This window comes from Lissotriton vulgaris, chromosome 10 (assembly GCF_964263255.1).
Source record: "Lissotriton vulgaris chromosome 10, aLisVul1.2, whole genome shotgun sequence".
NCBI classification, from domain to species: domain Eukaryota; kingdom Metazoa; phylum Chordata; class Amphibia; order Caudata; family Salamandridae; genus Lissotriton; species Lissotriton vulgaris.
The window spans coordinates 406,781,401-406,806,121 of NC_141698.1; positions in this window are offsets into that span (position 1 = coordinate 406,781,401).

The following is a 24,721-nucleotide window of genomic DNA, read 5'->3' on the forward strand; positions in this document are numbered from 1 at the left end:
ACTCATTCTCCTTTCAATTATCAATGCACTATATTTCACTTACTCTTCATTTTTAAAGATTATAGCTCTTTGATGAGAATTGGAGGTAGTTCTGAAAAGAACTTTTGGTTTTCTTCTTTTAACTGAAGAGGAACAAAAACAGGGAATAGAAACTGCAACAGGAGCAAAAAGAAAAGAAAAAAATTAGGGGTGGGAAGGGCAGTGATGGTTCTCTAATGCCCGAACCATGAGCAGGACACTTTGCTCCCCATAGGTGAGGAGTTGATTGCAGTATCTGCATCTGACGACCCCATGGTTGAATGCAGGTTGGATGTTTGGCACCTGCCCCTGAGATTGGTCTCTTCCAGAAGAAGTTGTTCCTCCTGTTGATGTAGAGGCCCCACCTCTGGGAACCTCCTGTGCCAGAGCCCTGACACTTTCTCGGGCAAAATTCTGGGGGTGCCTGGTCTCCACATGGCGAATCATAGTGAAGTTGCCAAAAGAGTATTTCTTTAGGGGGTTACCCCGTGACAGGACCTTTTTGCAGATCCTGCACTCTACTTTTGGTGCATTCACCTTCTTCTGGCCTTCTGGAAACTTAAAAAATTTCCAAATGAAATGTCCCTTCACCTTTGGGGTAGGTGGCTCTTCATCAATGAAGTCATCTTCACTGCTGGATGATCTGGCAGCCATGATGAACCAAGAAAAAAGGAGCAGCAAAAAAGGTAGGTCTTTCAGTCACAAAAGTGAAAGAAGAAGTGAAGGAAATGGGTGGGGATTTCATTCATTGTAAAAAAAAACTGTTAGCAACCAATGAAAAGTGTTATTTTAGGGTCACATGACCCGACGCGCTTACGCTGCGCGCTCGGGTGCACTTCCGGGTGCGTTTACGCTGCGCGATTGTAGGCGCTTCCGGGGCGCACACGTGGCGCGATCGTAGGCGCTTCCGGGGCGCAAACGTGCCGCGATCGTAGGCGCTTCCGGGGCGCACACGTGGCGCGATCGTAGGCGCTTTTGCGTGCGTTTAGGAGCCGCGCACGTAGGCGCTTCCGAGGGCACGTACGTTGCGCGCCGAAGTGACGTCATCAATCTTTAATAGAAATGCATAATCATTTTCAATATTAAAAAAAACAAATTTTATTTGTATGGTACGAAATGTTTTGCATTATTATTAACTTTTCATTCATATTTTTTTTTCACGAACGACAGTTGCGCTCTGGGTGCGCTTTCAGATGAGCTCTCGGAGAAGCTTACAGGAGAGCTTAGCTGAAAGCTTCCAGGAGCGCGCACCCAGAGCGCAAAAGAAAAAAATATAAAAAAAAATGAATACTTAAAAAAAACAGCAAATTGTAAAAAAAAAAAGGTTAGAAACTCGATATACAAAGGAATTAGCATTAAAAAAACCTATGAAATTCACTGAAAAAACCATAGGTTTCACACCAGTTATAGTTAGGAATTAGCATTTAAAAAACCTATGAAATTCACTGAAAAAACCATAGGTTTCACACCAGTTATAGTTAGGAATTAGCATTTTAAAAACCTATGAAATTCACTGAAAAAACCATAGGTTTCACACCAGTTATAGTTAGCTGGAAATTTTACTGATATAAAACCATTGAAATTCCCACGTTATAGTTAGTCGGACTCACTATAACTTGCGCGTACAATGCACTGCTGATGACATCACTCATGACATCACTGATGACACCATCCTTGTGACAGAGTGACAGACCTAATTTCAGTGTAATGTAACGCTTGAAACACATATTCAAAAATAGAAACAAACATTTTCAAAAAAATGGAGATACCCAAACCAGTAACAACAACCAATTCAGTAATTCCACCATCTATATACACATCCACTCATTCACCAACAGTTCTATATAGTCACTCATATATACTCACTCATCATATGTAGTGATACACCTACACATCCTGTTACACATCAGCAATCATCCAAAAGTTACTCACACACATACTCACACATGCAAATAAACTATTAAACATCCATTTATTTGCATATACATTTATACACACACTGCCACCTTACTTCTAAGGAAACTTACCCATACTTACTCTCTTAAACAATCACTTATAGAAACACATACTTATTTACACAGGAACTCCTACAATCTCGCACTATATATACTATACTCACTTATATACATCAATACTCACATATACTAGATTAAAACATATGTCGTTACTAATGAAGACACTAGTGAGACAGTCATTCACTCACTAACACACACATATATACACTCATCCACCCATACAGTCCTGCACATATGCTGTCTTCAAAACACATACAAACAGTGAGTCAGTCACCAACCCCATGCAGCCACTTATACACAAAGAGAAACACTGATACAAACATTTAAATATTTAAACAATACTCGCTAATATATGTATTCACTAAGATACACATAATATGCCAGTTACCCAACCAATTTTTTTTAAAAAAACATCCATTTACACACTTATTTAAACATTTATTCTTCCATCGACCTTTACAAATACATATATAATACAAATTTATTTTTCAGAAAGACACACATTCACTGGATGGTCTCATCAGTGATGTCATGAGTGATGTCATCAGCAGTGCATTGTACGCGCAAGTTATAGTGAGTCCGACTAACTATAACGTGGGAATTTCAATGGTTTTATATCAGTAAAATTTCCAGCTAACTATAACTGGTGTGAAACCTATGGTTTTTTCAGTGAATTTCATAGGTTTTTAAAATGCTAATTCCTAACTATAACTGGTGTGAAACCTATGGTTTTTTCAGTGAATATATATATATATATATATATATATATATATATATATATATATATATATATATATCTGCTGGCGATCACCAGTCGATATATTAAGGACCTATTTTCCATAGGAAATTCTCAACATTCTATTTGCACAGAAAATTCTGCGCATTTTCAAACCATATGGCCTTCTCCGGTCCGCACCTATCCTGAAAGTTTCAGGGTGATTCGGCAAGCGGGGGCTGAGAAAAAAGGGGGTCCCAGAACGTGTTTTTCCCATGCAATTTCCCAAAGGAAACGTTAGACACGGCTACAGCCCGAACTGCTGAACGGAATTACACCAAATCTGGCAAAAAGGTAGCCCTTGGTTCAGAAAGTATCCTTTTTGTTAAATGGTGTAAATCCGTTCAGTAGTTGATGAGAAATCAAAAATAAAAAAGGTTCGATATCTATGGCACACAGAATCCGTGCACCCTCCCGATTAGGAGCTGTATGCTAATTGGCTGTCAACACTCCAAACCAGGAAGTGTTGGCAGCCATCTTGTGCCGCCTTAGAACCGAGGCACAAGAAATGAGTAAAAGAAATGCACAAAACGCTAAGAGGGGGCAGGGAGAAACACCCTGAACCCCTAGGCCTGCTTACGGGGTCCTACAAGGACCCCCAGGGCCCAAAAAAGCATTAAAAAAATCTGTGAGATTTGCGCACCTAGCGCTAATTTAGGCTGAAATGTTTAAAAAACCAAGTGTGGGCTTCTGCACTTTATTGATATTTAGCTCCCGGGTGGGCCATGTCCTGGGGGCAATATTTTTATTGTTATGGGGGCCCAGATGGGCCCCAGCCCCGGGGACTGCCATCCTGGTGATTTTATATATTATGCGTGGGGGCTCACAGCCCCCCCAGCCCTAGATATCGACACCCCCGGGGCTTCAAAAATAAATGGGAGGGGGGCTCAAGCTTCGGGGACCGCCACCCCCAGGGCTTTATGAGATTAATTGTGGGGGCTCACAGTCCCCCCAGCCACAGGGACCGCCAGCCCCTGGGCCTTAAAACTTACATGGGTGGGGGGCTCAAAGGCCCCCCAAGCCTCAGGTACTGCCACCCCTGGGGCTTAATGAATATATATTTGCAGGGGGCTCATGCACCCCCACAGCCCCGGGGACCGCCACACCCGGGGCTTATGTTTCCGTTCAAAATAATAAATAAAAAACCTGTGTGGGGGACTCGAGCCCCCCACACGCCATGGGGACCGCCATCTCCCGGGCCTCTAAATATTAAAAAAGGGGGTCTGTGATGTACCTCCAAGCCCCGGGGACCACCACCTCCCTGGGGCTTTAAAAATGTTGGGAGGGGGCCGTGCTGCCCCCTCCTGGAGACCTGTCATGGCCCTGGGGACCGCCACACCCCAAGGCCAGCTCCTGTAGTGTGCCAGCATGCCAACCCCCGGGACACTGCTGTTTGAAATGGCAGGGTGGGAGCCTCACGTCTCCCGCCCTGCCATAGCAAACTGCTTTGGTTCTTGGACGATTGCTTTTCCACACGGGGAGCTGCATCTTAGCAGCTCCCCATGTGGAAAAGCAATTGCGGCTCCCGGAGGATGCGGTGAGCCGGCGGGACCGTGGGGGGATTTGGGACGCCCTTATGGTCCCCAAAGGAGAGGGACACCCCCGGGGATGGGGTGCCCGGGGATACAAGTGGCCTGGGAGGGGGGCCACGTGGTCCCCCTCCCCAAAATGTTTATTGAAAAAACGCCGGTCCCAGGGGATGGGGTCCCCGGGGCCATAAGTGGTATGAGGAGAGGGGCAGTGCAGCCCCCCTCCATAACAATGAAAAAAAAAACAAAGGCCATGCCCCGTGGGATGGGGTCCCCGGGGCCAATTAAGGAAGCCATGCGGGATGGGGTCCCCAGGACCAAAATATTAGGAAAAGAAGGGGGGCCACACAGCCCCTATTCTAGAATTTTTCTTTTTTTTAAAAGACTAACATGGTGCCTGAGACCCTCCCACTCCTTGCAGCACTCTGCAAACGCACTCCCTGTTGCGTTTGTTGATGGGGAACTAATGCCCCTTGAATACTGGAGGTCTCTGGGGTCAACTAGCCCATCAGTAACCTCCAGTATGCGCCAGGGAGCTGTGTTGCAGAGAGGTGTTCTGAGGCTACGCCCCTTTTTACACCTCTCTGCAACACAGCTCTGTGGCGCTTAATGGAGGTACCTGGTGGGCTAGCTGCACCCCAGGGACTCTCAGAATTCAAGGGGAGTTAATCCCCCAACTAAAAATTCACCACAGGGTGCGTTTGCACAATGGTGAAGGGAGGGGTCTGTCCTGAGTTGACATGTGTGCAAACATACCCAGTGGCGCATTTTAAGTTAAGGTGTTAATTCCTCTAAAAACCTGAGCGTCCCTGGGGGCCAACTAGCCCACCAGGTACCTCCAGTAAGCACCACTGAGCTGCGTTGCAGAGTGTTGTACAAAGGGGCGTGGCCTCTGAACACCGCTCAGCAACGCAGCTCTCTGGCGGATACTGGAGGTACCTGATGGGCTAGTTAGCCCCCAGGGACCCATAGGATTGAAGAGGAATTAATTCCCTAACTTAAAACGCCCCACAGGACATGTTTGCAAAAATGTCACCTCAGGCCCCACCCCCTTCTTTCATCATTGTGCAAAGCGCCCCCTGGCGAGTTGTAAGTTGGGGAATTAATTCCCCTTTAATACTGAGGGTCCCTGAGGGCCAACTAGCCCACCAGGTAACTCCAGTATGCGCCAGGGAGCTGCGTTGGAGACAGGTGTTCAGAGGCCACGCCCCTTTTTACACCTCTCTGCGACCCACAGGTCATCTCAGCCCCCCTCCCTTCAGTGTGCAATGCAAATGCGCCCTGTGGTGGGTTTTAGGAGGTAGTTTTAATCCCTCTGCCCTATTATATACTGGGGGCTTACAGAAGAGGTCATTCTAATCACAGGGGTCCATAAAGCATCGTGTTCCCTAGGGTAGGTAGGTGTTTTAACTGTATTCTAAGTGTTTTTTAACACAGCACTGGCTCTAGGACTGGTTAGTCAGAGTCAGTTACCCTCAGTACCCATCTGAAAAAGTTGAGGGTACAGGATAATTTTGCAACCAGGCTTCTTTCTGCTCCTCTGGTTGTTCTTTCTGCATGCCTTCCTTCTTCCTGCACTTTTGTTCGTCTTTGAGGACTTCTGTTGCTTCTTTCTGCATTTCTTTTTCTTCTTTCTGTGTGTTTTTTCTTCTTTCTTCACATGTCCTACCTCTGTAGGCATAGTTAGAAACTAGCATTTAAAACACCTTCGAAATTAACTGAAAAAAACATAAGTTTCAGGCATGTTATAGTTACAAATTAGCATTTAAAAAACCTTTGAAATTCACTGAAAAAACCATAAGTTTCAGGCGCATTATAGTTAGGAATTAGCAGTTAAAAACCTTAGAAATTCACTGAAAAAAACCATAGGTTTCAGGGGTGTTATAGTTAGCTGGATATTTCACTCGTACAAAACCATTTAAATTCCCTTGTTATAGTTAGTTCAGCTAATTATAACTAGCTCACCCGCAATGCACTGCTGATGATGTCACATATTACTTCACTCATGACATGGTCAGTGACATCACTCATGACCTCACTGATGACATCTCAAATGACATCACTGATGACATCATCCTTGTGATAGAGTGGCAGGCCTCCTCTCACCCTAATATACCCTTTGATACACACACTCAAAAATAGAAACTAACATTGGGTGCCTGAGTTTCTGGGTGGGTGGGTGGGAGGTGAGACTCTGTGCATTGAGCTGTGAGTGGGTGATTCACTGGGTGTATGGGTTCAAGAGTGCAACTGTGAAGGGCTGTATAGGTGATTGACTGTGTGTATGGGTGTGTTGGTGAGTGAATGGATGCCTCAGTGGTACATGTGTGAGTAACTGCATATGTGAAGGCAAAATATGTGGCTGTTGGAGTATATAAATGACTATATGTGAGAGTGACTGATTGTGAGAGTGGCTGTATGGATGAGTGTGTGCTTGTATTAGTTATTGTATAAGAGTGTAAGTATGTGTTAGTATATGTTTGAATAAGTGAGGTGGTGTGTGTATAACTGTATAGGTGAGTAAATGGAAGTGTGATTCTTTCCATGACTGACTCGGTGTGTGAGTAACTCTATGAATGAGTGGAGGTGTGTGAGTGTCTGTATATATATGTGAGTGCATATAATAGTGCGGTATTGATGGATGACTGCATGTATGAGTGACTGTATGGGTGAATGAGTGGATGTGTGTGTAGATCTTAGAATTATTGAGTGGGTATGCAGTAACTGGTTTTGGTGTGTGTACTGTTTCGAAAATGGTAGCCTGTATTTTAGAGTGGGTGTATCGTTTCTGAACTTTATTCGATTATTTCACAACAATCATAAAAGCATACAAGATATATACAATATACATTCATCTCAATATGTCCTGATACAAATTTTACTAACAAATACTGGTTAAAAACAATAATTAAAACAAATGCTAAAAACAGGTGCCGCTCGTGTTGGTTAATAAACAGCTTAATTAATTAGAAAACTATACTTTTCCTAGCGGCCATTGATTTCAGGATAAACGTGGCTGTAAGAAACCAAATATCAGGGTCCTCTAGGGAGAATAACAAACTCATTGCTGATTTTATCGTTGTTACAGCCTTTTTTTTAAATAAGGGTTTCAGATAGACAATGCGAAAGGGCAGAAAAAGGTCACAGATCAATAAAAAATGTGCAGTGCTCTGTTTGATAACCCTGCCACAAGGGCAGGGTGTGGAGGGATGATATCTCATACGCGGCAAAGCCACCAAATGGTGGACAATTCCCAATTGTGATCTGGTGAGGACAAACCGATGGGATGGCCTGGTAACTATTCTCAGATAATTTTGGAAGCCAGATATAGATATATTGGAATAATAAAATTGTAGTTTAGCTGGCAACATATTAACATTTCTCCACACTTGTGCTTTCTTACCCAAATAACGACACTTTAAAACTCTTTCTTGGGGAAATCAAGTAGGCATTCGGGGTCTGCCTGGACGTCTAAGTTAAATACATCCTTAGCTGTTGTCATCACATAATCAATCCATGGGATCATTGAACATTTATCTAGGCGGAGACAATCACTAATAATACTCCTAGTGAAACCAGTTTCTTCTTTTGACCAAATTGCCCTCCACACCAACAAGGATCCTAAACTTATTAAGTCAGATAAATACTCCAGCCCCAATTCCAGGTGCGTTATCTCAGTTGAGGCCGATTTAGGTAGGCATAGCAATTTTTTGATAAAACAATTCTCTTCTACCTGTAGGTCCACATGGCAACAGTTCCCCCAAAACACCAGATCCATATAATGCAATTGAAACACATCTGCACCTGTAGATGTGCAGCATATCAAGGATACGACGGTCCCCAAGTTTAGTCGCCAATTTAAAAACTCCGTGAGCCCCCAATGGGTGCAAGATGGCGGAGTGTGGGCGCAGGCGAGCGGCTGTCCGGGAGCCCCTCTTCCCCTCTGAAAACGAATTAAAGAACGCAGGCGCTGATTCCGGTTCTACCCCCGCAATCCTCTACTACCCCCCCCCCCAGCTACCCCCCAGCTGCAAACACAAGGAGACGCCAACTTTCGAACTAAAGCACACCGCTTACAGACGCTCGCTGATGCTTTGGCTGCTGGACTTCTCTCGGACCGCTAGAGAGTCAATCGGGCAAGCGATTCGCAGTTTGCTCGCCAATTCGGAGCTCGGCTGGTTTGGTCTACGGCCCACGATACGTGCAAGGTGGACATTCAGGATGTCGCCCAAGAACCCACCTCGCACCACCCGAAACACAAAACCTATCGTTGCCGCTGCTTCCACTCCCTTGATGAACGCAACGACTACGGCTTCAGCAGCCCTACCCTCCTCGTCTGGTGCAACGGAAACAGAAGCACCGCTCCCCGACACAGCCTCGGCTTTGGCTCCGGAGCTCTCGGGGGTAGTGGATGCTGCCAAGAACAGCCCCTCGGCAGGAATAGCAGCTGGAGCAAAAGGCATGCACAAAGACAATGGAACTGCAAATAGCGGTAAACCCCCATCATGCCCCCCTACACTATCTGTCTGTAAGAAAACTAATAAAAACACTGCTAAAACTAAAGTAAAACCCAGCGGCTTAACTGCAACCGTGAATGGAGGCGAGGGAGGTGAGGGAGGCGCTGTAACTGATTGCTTAGTTACTGTATCCACTGCATCTATAGCAGGCATCACTGAAGCCACGGGCACTGTAACAAACTTACAAACCGATAACAAAGCACCAACTCCAACCCAAACACTGCCCCGCACAAACTCAAACTTAAGCTTAACCTCTAACTTACTGCCATCCATGGAACAAACTACTGAAGCAGTGACTATAGCAGAAAGGTGCACTATGAATGATGGCGATTTAAATGCAGCTACTAGCGGGGGTTCAAACGATCTGATTACTATCAGTGTGCCGGGGGATATAACAGGAAGGGAAAAAAATAGGAGCAAAGAGGGAAACAAACAGCTAAGACACCCTCCACTCAATAAGTCAACAAACTACTATTGTCCTGGTGTTCAAGGCAGTTACCATACCATACAAAGATCTGCAGGCATCGCTGGTTGTACATAAATTACAACATACCTCTCTTCTTACAATGAATCTAGAGTAGGGGATGTCTCAGTCTACTGCCACTGTTAAAAATAGCCCAACTCTGATAGACAGACTTAAACAAGTACAAAACCCACATTCACCTAGTGTAACGACAGAAAAAAGATGAGAAAGCCAGATGGCATCTCACGAGCGCACCACCAATGGGACCCCTGGCTGGTACTCACCAGGATGGCCCTGTTATCATCATTGGTGCCATCAAGCTATAACGTAAACGTGTCCTAAACCCAAAGAAAAGACAGTGAGTGGTGCAGTGAACACAAATTATATGTAACACAACGTACAACATTTAACAATTAACATATAATATACTCTGCAACTGGGACAATTTCTTTAATGGTGTTCCTTCTTGTTGCATACGGTACATATATGAACAATAAAAAAAGGAGGATGGGAATACTACCAATCGATTCACACCCTACTTACAGCCGACATGTCATTGCCTTGGTTTCTATCAGGCAATTTCCTCAGGGCAAACCACTTTCAATGCCACTGCTAAGGACACTGGGCTTTGCGCGCTGTAGTAAAACATAAAACATACAGAGTCGAGGTTACCTGCTGTCCTACCCTGTTCAATTCACAATACTATTCTGTGCAGAAAAACAGCGTGATGCTGCAAGGAAGGAAATAATTACCCTTCAATGAACCTTGCCTCTCATACCAGCCAGAAGGAATTTAAAAGGATAACAGCCCCCATTGGTGAGCTTGGTCCAGTCTCCCTTCGTTACTGTTGCTAGACCAAACATCAAAAATCACCGGGGGGATGTCCTCAGGGTCTTTGTCCACTCGGGCACAGGCCATGCTCGGCGGGTGCAGAGTGGGCTGGATTCGCGGTTCCTGACTGGCACCAGGGGTATTGTTGTTTAAGCTAAACCACTGCTCATGAGAGTCCCAGTCTCTAAGAGGGTCAAAGCAGACAGGTGCTCCAGGTTTCTCAAGGTTGCTGTATGACTAACATGGTGCCTGAGACCCTCCCACTCCTTGCAGCACTCTGCAAACGCACTCCCTGTTGCGTTTGTTGATGGGGAACTAATGCCCCTTGATTACTGGAGGTCTCTGGGGTCAACTAGCCCATCAGTAACCTCCAGTATGCGCCAGGGAGCTGTGTTGCAGAGAGGTGTTCTGAGGCTACGCCCCTTTTTACACCTCTCTGCAACACAGCTCTGTGGCGCTTAATGGAGGTACCTGGTGGGCTAGCTGCACCCCAGGGACTCTCAGAATTCAAGGGGAGTTAATCCCTCAACTTAAAATTCACCACAGGGTGCGTTTGCACAATGGTAAGGGAAGGGGTCTGTCCTGAGTTGACATGTGTGCAAACATACCCAGTGGCGCATTTTAAGTTAAGGTGTTAAGTCCTCTAAAATCCTGAGCGTCCCTGGGGGCCAACTAGCCCACCAGGTACCTCCAGTAAGCACCACAGAGCTGCGTTGCAGAGTGTTGTACAAAGGGGCGTGGCCTCTGAACACCGCTCAGCAACGCAGCTCTCTGGCGGATACTGGAGGTACCTGATGGGCTAGTTAGCCCCCAGGGACCCATAGGATTGAAGAGGAATTAATTCCCTAACTTAAAACGCCCCACAGGACATGTTTGCAAAAATGTCACCTCAGGCCCCACCCCCTTCTTTCATCATTGTGCAAAGCGCCCCCTGGCGAGTTGTAAGTTGGGGAATTAATTCCCCTTTAATACTGAGGGTCCCTGAGGGCCAACTAGCCCACCAGGTAACTCCAGTATGCGCCAGGGAGCTACGTTGGAGACAGGTGTTCAGAGGCCACGCCCCTTTTTACACCTCTCTGCGACCCACAGGTCATCTCAGCCCCCTCCCTTCAGTGTGCAATGCAAATGCGCCCTGTGGTGGGTTTTAAGAGGTAGTTTTAATCCCCCTGCCCTATTATATACTGGGGGCTTACAGAAGAGGTCATTCTAATCACAGGGGTCCCTAAAGCATCGTGTTCCCTAGGGTAGGTAGGTGTTTTAACTGTTTTCTAAGTGTTTTTTAACACAGCACTGGCTCTAGGACTGGTTAGTCAGAGTCAGTTACCCTCAGTACCCATCTGAAAAAGTTGAGGGTACAGGATAATTTTGCAACCAGGCTTCTGTCTGCTCCTCTGGTTGTTCTTTCTGCATGCCTTCCTTCTTCCTGCACTTTTGTTCGTCTTTGAGGACTTCTGTTGCTTCTTTCTGCATTTCTTTTTCTTCTTTCTGTGTGTTTTTTCTTCTTTCTTCACATGTCCTACCTCTGTAGGCATAGTTAGAAACTAGCATTTAAAACACCTTCGAAATTAACTGTAAAAAAACCCATAAGTTTCAGGCATGTTATAGTTACAAATTAGCATTTAAAAAACCTTGGAAATTCACTGAAAAAACCATAGGTTTCAGGCACATTATAGTTAGGAATTAGCAGTTAAAAACCTTAGAAATTCACTGAAAAAACCATAGGTTTCAGGGGTGTTATAGTTAGCTGGATATTTCACTCGTACAAAACCATTGAAATTCCCCTGTTATAGTTAGTTCAGCTAATTATAACTAGCGCACCCGCAATGCACTGTTGATGATGTCACATATTACTTCACTCATGACATGGTCAGTGACATCACTCATGACCTCACTGATGACATCTCAAACGACATCACTGATGAAATCATCCTTGTGATAGAGTGGCAGGCCTCCTCTCACCCTAATATACCCTTTGATACACTAACTCAAAAATAGAAACTAACATTGGGTGCCTGAGTGTCTGTGTGGGTGGGTCTGAGGTGAGACTCTGTGCATTGAGCTTTGAGTGGGTGATTCACTGGGTGTATGGGTTCAAGAGTGCAACTGTGAAGGGCTGTATGGGTGATTGACTGTGTGTATGGGTGTGTTGGTGAGTGAATGGATGCCTCAGGGGTACATGTGTGAGTAACTGCATATGTGAAGGCAACATATGTGGCTGTTGGAGTATATAAATGACTATATGTGAGAGTGACTGATTGTGAGAGTGGCTGTATGGATGAGTGTGTGCTTGTATTAGTTATTGTATAAGAGTGTAAGTATGTGTTAGTATATGTTTGAATAAGTGAGGTGGTGTGTGTATAACTGTATAGGTGAGTAAATGGAAGTGTGATTCTTTCCATGACTGACTCGGTGTGTGAGTAACTCTATGAATGAGTGGAGGTGTGTGAGTGTCTGTATATATATGTGAGTGCATATAATAGTGCGGTATTGATGGATGACTGCATGTATGAGTGACTGTATGGGTGAATGAGTGGATGTGTGTGTAGATCTTAGAATTATTGAGTGGGTATGCACTAACTGGTATTGGTGTGTGTACTGTTTCGAAAATGGTAGCCTGTATTTTAGAGTGGGTGTATCGTTTCAGAAATGTATTCGATTATTTCACAACAATCATAAAATCATACAAGATATATACAATATACATTCATCCCAATATGTCCTGATACAAATTTTACTAACAAATACTGGTTAAAAACAATAATTAAAACAAATGCTAAAAACAGGTGCCGCTCGTGTTGGTTAATAAACAGCTTAATTAATTAGAAAACTATACTTTTTCTAGCAGCCATTGATTTCAGGATAAACGTGGCTGTAAGAAACCAAATATCAGGGTCCTCTAGGGAGAATAACAAACTCATTGCTGATTTTATCGTTGTTACAGCCTTTTTTTTAAATAAGGGTTTCAGATAGAGAATGCGAAAGGGCAGAAAAAGGTCACAGATCAATAAAAAATGTGCAGTGCTTTGTTTGGTAACCCTGTCACAAGGGCAGGGTGTGGAGGGATGATATCTCATACGCGGCAAAGGCACCAAATGGTGGACAATTCCCAATTGTGATCTGGTGAGGACAAACCGATGGGATGGCCTGGTAACTATTCTCAGATAATTTTGGAAGCCAGATATAGATATATTGGAATAATAAAATTGTAGGGTAGCTGGCAACATATTAACATTTCTCCGCACTTGTGCTTTCTTACCCATATAACGACACTTTAACTCTTTCTTGGGGAAATCAAGTAGGCATTCGGGGTCTGCCTGGACGTCTAAGTTAAATACATCCTTAGCTGTTGTCATTACATAATCAATCCATGGGATCATTGAACATTTATCTAGGCGGAGACAATCACTATTAATACTCCTAGTGAAACCAGTTTCTTCTTTTGACCAAATTGCTCTCCACACCAACAAGGATCCTAAACTTATTAAGTCAGATAAATACTCCAGCCCCAATTCCAGGTGCGTTATCTCAGTTGAGGCCGATTTAGGTAGGCATAGCAATTTTTTGATAAAACAATTCTCTTCTACCTGTAGGTCCACATGGCGACAGTTCCCCCAAAACACCAGATCCATATAATGCAATTGAAACGCATCTGCACCTGTAGATGTGCAGCATATCAAGGATACAACGGTCCCCAAGTTTAGTCGCAAATTTAAAAACTCCGTGAGCCCCCAATGGGTCCAAGATGGCGGAGTGAGGGCGCAGGCGAGCGGCTGTCTGGGAGCTCCTCTTCCCCTCTGAAAACGAATTAACGAACGCAGGCGCTGATTCCGGTTCTACCCCAGCAATCCTCTACTACCCCCCCAGCTACCCCCCAGCTGCAAACACAAGGAGACGCCAACTTTCGCACTAAAGCACACCGCTTACCGACGCTCGCTGATGCTTTGGCTGCTGGACTTCTCTCGGACCGCTAGAGAGTCAATCGGGCAAGCGATTTGCAGCTTGCTCGCCAATTCGGAGCTCGGCTGGTTTGGTCTTCGGCCCACGATACGTGCAAGGTGGACATTCAGGATGTCGCCCAAGAACCCACCTCGCACCACCCGAAACACAAAACCTATTGTTGCCGCTGCTTCCACTCCCTTGATGAACGCAACGACTACGGCTTCAGCAGCCCTACCCTCCTTGTCTGGTGCAACGGAAACAGAAGCACCGCTCCCCGACACAGCCTCAGCTTTGGCTCCGGAGCTCTCGGGGGTAGTGGATGCTGCCAAGAACAGCCCCTCGGCAGGAATAGCAGCTGGAGCAAAAGGCATGCACAAAGACACTGGAACTGCAAATAGCGGTAAGCCACCATCATGCCCCCCTACGCTATCTGTCTGTAGGAAAACTAATAAAAACACTGCTAAAACTAAAGTAAAACCCAGCGGCTTAACTGCAACCGTGAATGGAGGCGAGGGAGGTGAGGGAGGCGCTGTAACTGATTGCTTAGTTACTGTATCCACTGCATCTATAGCAGGCATCACTGAAGCCACAGGCACTGTAACAAACTTACAAACCGATAACAAAGCACCAACTCCAACCCAAACACTGCCCCGCACAAACTCAAACTTAAACTTAACCTCTAACTTACTGCCATCCATGGAACAAACTACTGAAGCAGTGACTATAGCAGAAAGGTGCACTATGAATGAGGGCGATTTAAATGCAGCTACTAGCGGGGGTTCAAACTATCTGATTACTATCAGTGTGCCGGGGGATATAACAGGAAGGGAAAAAAAAATAGGAGCAGAGAGGGAAACAAACAGCTAGGACGCCCTCCACTCAATAAGTCAACAAACTACTATTGTCCTAGTGTTCAAGGCAGTTACCATACCATACAAAGATCTGAAGGCATCGCTGGTTGTACATAAATTACAACATACCTCTCTTCTTACAATGGATCTAGAGTAGGGGATGTCTCAGTCTACTGCCACTGTTAAAAATACCCCAACTCTGATAGACAGACTTAAACAAGTACAAAACCCACATTCACCTAGTGTAACGACAGAAAAAAGATGAGAAAACGAGATGGCATCTCACAAGCGCACCACCAATGGGACCCCTGGCTGGTACTCACCAGGATGGCCCTGTTATCATCATTGGTGCCATCAAGCTATAACGGAAACGTGTCCTAAACCCAAATAAAAGACAGTGAGTGGTGCAGTGAACACAAATTATATGTAACACAACGGACAACATTTAACAATTAACATATAATATACTCTGCAACTGGGACAATTTCTTTAAAGGTGTTCCTTCTTGTTGCATACGGTACATATATGAACAATAAAAAGAGGAGGATGTGAATACTACCAATCGATTCACACCCTACTTACAGCCGACATGTTTCATTGCCTTGGTTTCTTTCAGGCAATTTCCTCAGGGCAAACCACTTTCAATGCCACTGCAAAGGACACTGGGCTTTGCGCTCTGTAGTAAAACGTAAAACATACAGAGTCGAGGTTACCTGCTGTCCTACCCTGTTCAATTCACAATACTATTCTGCGCAGAAAAACAGCGTGATGCTGCAAGGAAGGAAATCATTACCCTTCAATGAACCTTGCCTCTCATACCAGCCAGAAGGAATTTAAAAGGATAACAGCCCCCATTGGTGAGCTTGGTCCAGTCTCCCTTCGTTACTGTTGCTAGACCAAACATCAAAAATCACCAGGGAGATGTCCTCAGGGTCTTTGTCCACTCGGGCACAGGCCATGCTCGGCGGGTGCAGAGTGGGCTGGATTTGCGGTTCCTGACTGGCACCAGGGGTATTGTTGTTTAAGCTGAACCACTGCTCATGAGAGTCCCAGTCTCTAAGAGGGTCAAGGCAGACAGGTGCTCCAGGTTTCTCAAGGTTGCTGTATGCAGGAGACACCAGGATTTAGCAGGAGCAGGTTCAAGGATCAAAGGGCCTGTAGGGCTGGGGCCAAATCAGTTGGTGTTGTCCTCTTGTTAGCAGCTGCACAGCAGGTCTTCTTTTTCTTGGTCTTCTTTCTTGTTTCGAAATCGAGATCTGAGGAAGGAAGGTTCAGGGTGCCCCTAAATACTAATTTTAGAGGCGTTACAGGTAAGGGAAGGGCAGGGACCCATAGGTCCCTGTCGAGGGGTGAGTACACCCCCTATCCTGCTCCTCTCCTGTGGGAGGGGGCCAGGAGCCTATCCCTGATTGGGCAGGGCACCCCATCTTCAAGATGGCTGGGGCCCGGACTTGTACTTCACCTCGCCTCTCCCACCTTAGGGGTGGGGTTGGCACAGGCTGGCACACCCCCTTCCTGACGTAGGATTTCCCGCAAGTCTTCCTGCCAGAGTGGGGGTCAGAACCGGTGGAGGCCAGTTGCTGAGAACAGCAAGTGGTCTGGAGAAGCTCACAAAGGTGGCATGCATTTGAAGCTTCCCCTGCCCATCCTGGGGGAGAAGACCTAGCACCACGCCCAGGATGTGCAATGTTGCAGGCCCAGGGGAGTAGGGGCTCTCCACCCAGGGGTCCAGCAGCACGTCTGCTAGGTGACAGCCTAGGCAGCCTCTCCGACAGACGTAGATTGTAGGTTAGGTTTCAGGGGGCATCTCTAAGATGCCCTCTGTAGAGCATTTTACATTAAATACCACACTGGCATCAGTGGGGGTTTAATGTGCTTAGAAGTTTGACATCAAGTCAGTCTTCAGTGTAGCCATGATGGTGCTGTGGAGTTCGTAATGACAACCTCCCAGCACCATAAACTCTTAATGGCATCCCTGCACTTACAGTGCCTAGGAATGGTCCTGGGTACTGTAGGGGCACAGGGCTCATGCACCTGTGCCCACACCACTGGCATAGTCTGCAAAGGCAGGGGGTGGGTGGGTGCAGGGCAACTGAGAGTGCCACAATAAGTGCTGCAGCCCTTAGGAGTCTTCTCTTGTCACAATGCCCTGGGTACCTAAGGCACTATTTACCAGAGGCTGACATGTGGCCAGAGATGCCAATAGGGTTTTAGCTTCAATACAGTTTTAGGGAAGGAACACAGGCCCTGGCCACCTGATTGGCAGGAGCCCAGGGCACACTCAGTCAAAGCACATCAGCCATTCAGCAAAAAGTGGGGGCATACCATGCAAGAAAGATGGCACTTTCTCACACAGTAATGCAGTTGATGTACCAGGGTCGGACTGGGACAGAAAATAGGCCTAGATACCAAAATAAAAGTGGCCCTCCGTTAGTGAAATAGAAAGATAACCAAATAGTCCATGTATGCAAATTGGGACAGTTTGAGCCTGTATATATCAGTGGCGGCTCCTCGAGGGAGTGCTGCGGCCGGTGAGGTAGGGCGGGTGAGGGGCAGGGTGGGGGTAGTAACCTCTGGAATACGGCCAAACAGAGTTGAGTAAATAAATACATTTATAAAACAAATTAAATTACGTGCTGCATGGCCAATTTGGCGTTGCAGCATGCACAATGTAATTAGTTTTATTTATTTATTTACTCAACTCCGTTTGGCCGTATTCCGGAGTTTACCACCCCCCACCATCCCCCTTCCCTGCCCCACTGCTCGCAGCACTCCCTCAGAAGCCGCCCCTGCTATATCTCCTCAGTATCTTGCAAGGTATGAAAGACTTCGTGGATTTGGGTTTGTTGCAGGCAATGTTTGTTTTACTATCTGTGAAATCAACAGTGAAAACCGGTCCAGCAGACCACACACACTCACCTGTTAGACCAGGGCATCCCGCAACGGCTGAAGCCCTATAAACCAGTTCGAACCTAATGTAGTAATAATGAACTAGTTTGAATCAATAATTTGAAAAGATGTGCCGAAAAGCAAAAACAACAATTTCAACACGAGCCCTATGACTATATTCTGAAGAATGTTTTATCACTGAATATAAGAATGCACAGCAACCAACCCTGCTTGTTTTCACAATTTCATGAGAATATACCAGGCGCGGACACACTCTTCTCAAAAACATTTTGTAGCAACTTGTTATGACACATCGCAGACTACCTGAAAACCAATTTAATTCAAAGCATAAACAGATCCTGATTCATTTATTTTTAAATTATGTAAATTGAACGGATTTATAATAAGTTGTTAGCCAGTCTATGTAGTTCCGTTTTCATTGCCGTTGGAGTTAAAATCCATCCCACAATAGCCTTCTGAAAATTACTCTCTTTATTTTTAACCTACCTCCTAATCCCCCCGGGAAACATTTCACTTTTAATGACTGTTGTACTAATAGACCACGTTTTACATATTGCGCGTTCAACCTACTTTCTTTTAAATATAAATTATGGCAATAGCAGCTTAAAGTCATTGAACTGTTCTGCAGAGGAGGTTGTAAATCGTTAGTCAGGCAAGCTTTGCATGTACCTAATTCATTAAGCATAGTAATGCCAGTGACCTTTTCACTTTGTTTTTGACAATTGCTGTGTGCTCTGTTTTGTAACAAGGGACATATGCGGCATTTTATTACCGTTTAAAATCACATTTAATAACTGCAGCTTTCGCCTAGACTTGGCTCTTCCCTTGTGGAGGCATACTTTGTCTGGTGTACCTGCCCCTGAGGACTCATTTCCTTACCATAACAAAACACATGTATTACTTTATATAATCTTTATAGCAGTGTCATTTCTTGGTACTATTCTAACATACAAAGGCCTTTGGTAGCTTCTTTTGCTGAGGATCTTGCAAAGTTCATTCATAAAGCTTGCATGGTTGCCGTCTATTGCTAGGTGATTATAGCTGTCAATCAAGGTTTGGCTATGTTCCAATCCGCATTACCTTCCCTTGACAAAGACTCAGCCATTTGAGTTTTGCCGGCCATAACCTGACAAGAGATTGTTACTTAGGATATCCTTTGTTCTAGGGTACAAAGATGACAAACTGAAAGTCAGCGAATGGCTTAAGAATTCATTTTCAAGCACTAATTGGAGCTGGCCATAGCTGGTGTAGTTGAAAGACGAAACAAGGTACACCAAATACATTTACTTCCAAATTGATTACATTTTGTAATATACTAGTTGTAATCCTGAAGAATGTACAAATAAAAAATAAAACTCTTTGGGAAGTTATCTATTCTTATTAAAAAATCTTATTATTTTGCCTCGATGCTACATATTACAATCATAAGAATTCCTTAGTTAGCCTTTAGTAAATATATGGAACATTATTGGTGTTTAAACCATTGGACGGTGCCTTTAAGAACACATCCAGCTTTTTAAAAAAAAATGTGTACTGCGGCAGCAAAAACGGTGCTGTATAAATCACGACTCCATAACAGAAGCACATCACTATAAAGAAACATTATTATCTAGGGGGCAAACATTCATCTTTCCCACTTGAAAAGGAGTACACACTGTTGCGTCATGTAGATGTCGGCTCTGGCCTCCTTTGCCCTAGAAGTGGACCAACGAACATAACTGGAGAGCCTTCTCGGCCTGATTGAGATCCCCACACCTTTAGTGCACTCATCGGTGTGGGGCGGATAATTTCCTGAAGGCAGAAGAGAATGCAGAACTTGTTCCATACTGTTTGACGACTCTGAATCCTTTTTTTGCTTTAATGAAAAAATGTGTTTACGAATCAAATAATGTTTCTTAGGTCATGGGGCCATTCTCTCTTCAGATGAAGGCCATTACTTGTTTTCCCTTCTGGTAGGTCACAAAGAGGTAAAGTCAGTGATGGTTGCTCTGCCATAAATAGAGCATGGTGACTGCCACTGTGACCTGGAAGCCCAGTGACTAATAAGTCTCCAGGCCAAGGATGTTTGCTAACAGAGCCACCTGAGTCTCCAGCATCGGAAGAAAGGAGATTCCTTTATTGGAATTGGTAAATATGATGTCAATGAGTCCTATGATATGTGCAGGCCTGACAATGGCAAGACAATAAATGCGATGTCCACAACCTGCCAGGAATGACATTGTCAGTGCCCGTAAATGTAATGTCAATGTATTCCATAATCTATGCCTGCACAACAGAGATGATACCTGCAGTAGCAATGTCAATGTGTGCCATAATCTATGCCGGAAGGACAATGATGTTACCAGTAAAAGCAATATTGTTGTACGCCTTAACCATGTCAATATCAGTAAAGACAGTATCAATTTACACTATGACAAAGGTGCATGCAAGGTTGAGAATGTCAATAGAAATGATACCAGAGACTGCAATATTATTTTTAGGAGTTTCATTGAACTTGCATCATTGCTGTCGGATTTACCCGTGGTGACCTCCCCATCAACTCTGAGTTAGAGATACGTGGTCAGACAGGTCCTGCGACCCACAACTATGGAATAACATGTCACAGGTGTGGTCTCTCTGAACCCAATGACAAACGCTCGCCTGGGAAAACACTGATCAATCCCTCAGTTAGATAGTTTCACCACAAACAGGTCCTAGGAAATTGGCCCAATAAAACACATTCGGTCAAAGGCTTGCATTCCCCCAAAATTCCACAAAGCTAGTTACTATATTACCACATATAGATAGAAGCACTCAGCCAATCAGGACACGACATACACACCACACATAGTGATCACGCACTCCTCATACCAGACATCTGGACACATTTACACTGGCCCACACTAGCTCTCCCTGAAGTCGAGTCATCTGTATCCTTATCAGATGCCCAATCTTGTTAATTCACGACTGAGATGCCTTTTCAAGAATTCAGAAATTGTTTTATTGTGCCTCACGAGATATATATAATACCAGACAGAACTTTGTACACTGCGAGACTTTCCTCAGACGCATTCTGTTGAGACTCTCCCAGACGCTGCATTTAATTAATCCAACTTGTTCCTGTTTGGCCAAAAACCTCTTGTCTTTTTATTTCTTTAAGGTAAATTCATATTCGAGCAACACCCTCCCCTACAAATGACGGGAGGGGGGAACTGCGATTTTTTCAAACTAGCCATCTGCCATTTTTGAAGGATGCTCTACACCCACCAGCTTATAAATGAGAGCCTTAGTATGAATAGTTTTCATGAATCCTGTCTATATTCCTGTCATCTCTCAAAATTAAATGTGAAATACCCAAACTCACAGACCAATAAGCGGTTACCTGAAAACCTTAGACTCATGACCAAACAAGCAGGGCTGGAGGAACACGCGGTGCTGTGCTACTTTTAGAGCACCACTGTGATCAGATAGTTGATCTGCTCCCTAGTTAGACCTTTGTTAAGTTGAGGAACTTCCGATCCGGAACAGCTTATGGTGCGGTAGGTGCTAAACAGCGTCTGTCTACCGTCAAAAACACAGTGAATCGACGGTGATCGCCACCCATAGAGAAATTCTCCAACTTAACAGAGGTCTAACTTGGGAGCAGATCAACTATCTGATCACAGCTGCGCTCCAAAAGTGGTACAAAAGGGGGGTGGTGATGGACGGAGCATCTTAATCAATCAAACACCCAGTCAAAAGATCTGGGTTTAATCCATCACCGTTCTTTATCCCACTCTGCCACCCTTATGGCGGCCAAAAGCGGTACAAAAGGGGGATTAAACCCAGATCTTTTGACAGCGTGTGAGTGTTTGATTGATTCAGATGCTCCGTCCATCACCACCCCCTTTTATACCGCTTTTGGCCGCCATAAGTGTGGCAGGGTATGCTCAGACGTGAGTCCCTTGCTCACTTTGCCACTGGATTCAAGCAAGCCGGGCTGGAGACGGCTGGAATGCCAGAAACCGGTCCTCGGAAGCTTGTTTCCGATCCAGGGAAGACATGGCTTGGCAGTTCGGGCTGGACTGTTCCCATGAGGCACAGGGTCAGACTGATTTGCATATAGCCATGTCTGAACTGGGGTGGTAGAGTGGGCTAAAGAACGGTGATGGATTAAACCCAGATCTTTTGACTGGGTGTGAGTGTTTGATTGATTCAGATGCTCCATCCATCACCACCCCCTTTTGTACCACGCTCTAAAAGTACACAGCACCGCGTGTTCCTCCAGCATAGGGGGCGAGTACCTACCCCTACACTTACACTTGCACCCATTTGATTACACTTTTTATTTGTTTTCACTGGTCCTGATGAAGCGCACTTGATCGTTTTGACCATCCTAGCGCAAAACATGTCAACCTGACCACTTTTTCTGTTATCTAGGGTACCTCACTACCCACGTTGTAACACTTAACCTCCGTTTTTTTAATATGACAGAGGAATCTATATATCACTATTAAAATCGCTTCTCCTTGGTATCCCTTAGCCATTTTTATATTCACTTCCTACCAACACTCTCAGTAAGAAAAGGACCCTCTCCTCATACCCGCACTCATCTAACAGCAGTTCACTTAAAAGTTTTCCGCTAAAGAGACCCTTCGGAGGACCCGTAGGGCATTTCAGCTCCGGCCCAACGAGGAGCAACCGCCCAATGATGAAGCATGACATCCTTCGGGGTGTGTAAGGGCAACAAGAGACAATAAGTGTCATTCCCCTCCCTATCACACCCACAGAGGGTCCAAGATCTAGTCTTGTCTTTCTTCCTCCTATAGGATTTCTTGTTCTGCTCTTTACCTTTTTTGAGTGTGAGCGTGACCACACAGCACGCACACCGATGGCACAGTGAACCCCCCCCCCCCCCTTTGGTTATAGCATTAGAATCTGGAGCAAAGGCACTGGACAATAATAAGCTCTTGGTTCCCCCGCTCTCCCCTCCCCCTTCTTTGATTTAAATTAGAATACCACATTTTCCCGATGAGGGTCTTGGGTACATTTGATAAATTTAGACTCAAGCGACATTGATTTTTCAAAAAGATTGAACTTCTTCCACTGGAAATGATTACCTAGCTCGAGTAGAATACATATGTTTAAATAGCAATTCTTTCATAGCCCACAATTGTATGCACTGTAAGTTTTCTCAATATTTATCTGATTGTTCTCTCGTGTATGCTGGTTTCTTGTCCCGTGTTGTCTTACCTTTTTTAAATTAGGAACTCATTTCTTCTTCCTATTTTTGTTGTTGTTCTTCTTCTTCTTGCTCTAGTTTATTCGTATTTCTGTGTCTTGTTCTGGTTTTTCTTTACAATATGTATCAGACTAGAGTATTTGTGTACGTTATTTACTTCTGACAACACGTTTATTATGTGACATTAACTGTTGCCTGACGATTATATGAAAAGGTTACTTTGGAAGTTATTTATATAGATGTAAGCTCATTCAAGTCTTTAAGACACTTGAACCTCACAGGTTCACTGGGGGTGAGGTCCTTGGCTGATTCTCCTCTCGGTTTACTTTAGGCTCTATATACCCTAGTTCGTGAATGGTAAGCACAAAAAGTGATAATGGAATGCTTGAAGTACACTAAGCCATCGTAATTATTCGTGTTTACATTTTATCCCCTAATTGTGACATATTTTGGGCAAGCTTTGTGATAAACTGTCTATCCCCGCAAGTAGTCCCCTCATCTAACATAAGGTGGCTATTCTCAGTGATGTGCTAGCTATCTGAAGCACCGACAAAAGCATTGTCACTGTTTAAGCTGCATTAAAATCATGTTTTATTCACTGGGCATTTAACCTGTCCACCTTGTGTCATATTGCACTTTGCTAAACTTTGCCCAATGCTTCCGGCGTCTCACCTTACACTTTACTAGACTTCACCTACACTGCATTTGTACGAAATTTTAGATTTAATATTATTTAGTAGTTTCAAAGTGTTTTAAATATATTTGTACCACTTGGCGGTTTAAAACATGTTTTATCCCTTCTTGGCTACATGATTGTCATTATCCGTGCTGCAGTTTTTGGAATTATTTGCCTTCACATTTAGGGGCATATTTACGAGTTCTGGCGCATCTTTGCATATCAGCAGAGATGCGCCAGAACAAATGCGTCACGCAAAACTACCCTTGCTTCACGGCAGATGTGCCGCATTTACAATGCGGCGCGCCGTGGCGCAAGGGTAGGGAGATGCGTGACGCATCTCGTGACGTAAGGGCAGCGCATCACTGGAGTCGTGTCGCAAGCGCGCCGCAACTCCAGCAATGCTCAGGGCCCAATACTTAACATGCTGCGTCAGTCCTTACGCCTGCTTCAAGCAGGCTTAAGGAATTGACTTAGCATCATCGCGGAAGTGCCTGCGTGAAATCTTGTAGATTTCACGCAGGCACTTTTGCGAGGCGCACAGGTGCCGGAACGCCCACCCTGCGTGGGAACACCCCCATTGTGGCGCTGGGCTTTATAACGTGACGCATCTCCCTAGATGCGTTACGTTGTAAATGCCTCGCAGGGATGCGCCACGTTTACGCCGCTGTTGCATCACGCAAGGCGGCATAAACGTGGCGCAATGGGCTTGTAAATCTGCCCCATAGTATGTAAGGCGACGTCAAAATAACCTATACACAAAACTATGTTGACACCTTCTCTATGTTATTTCAACATAAATGTTATACAGAGATAGATGTTGGAGTCAACGTTTCGGTCTGTCAACAGAATGAAACCATCAGACCATCTTCAGTACAGAATGTTGACTGTAGCTCCACCAAATAATTTTTAAAAACTGTCGCGTTTCATCAAACAGATCTAGTGTGTTGGTCGAACCGTCTGTTGGCGGCACCACTCTTTATATGCTTTTTTTTTG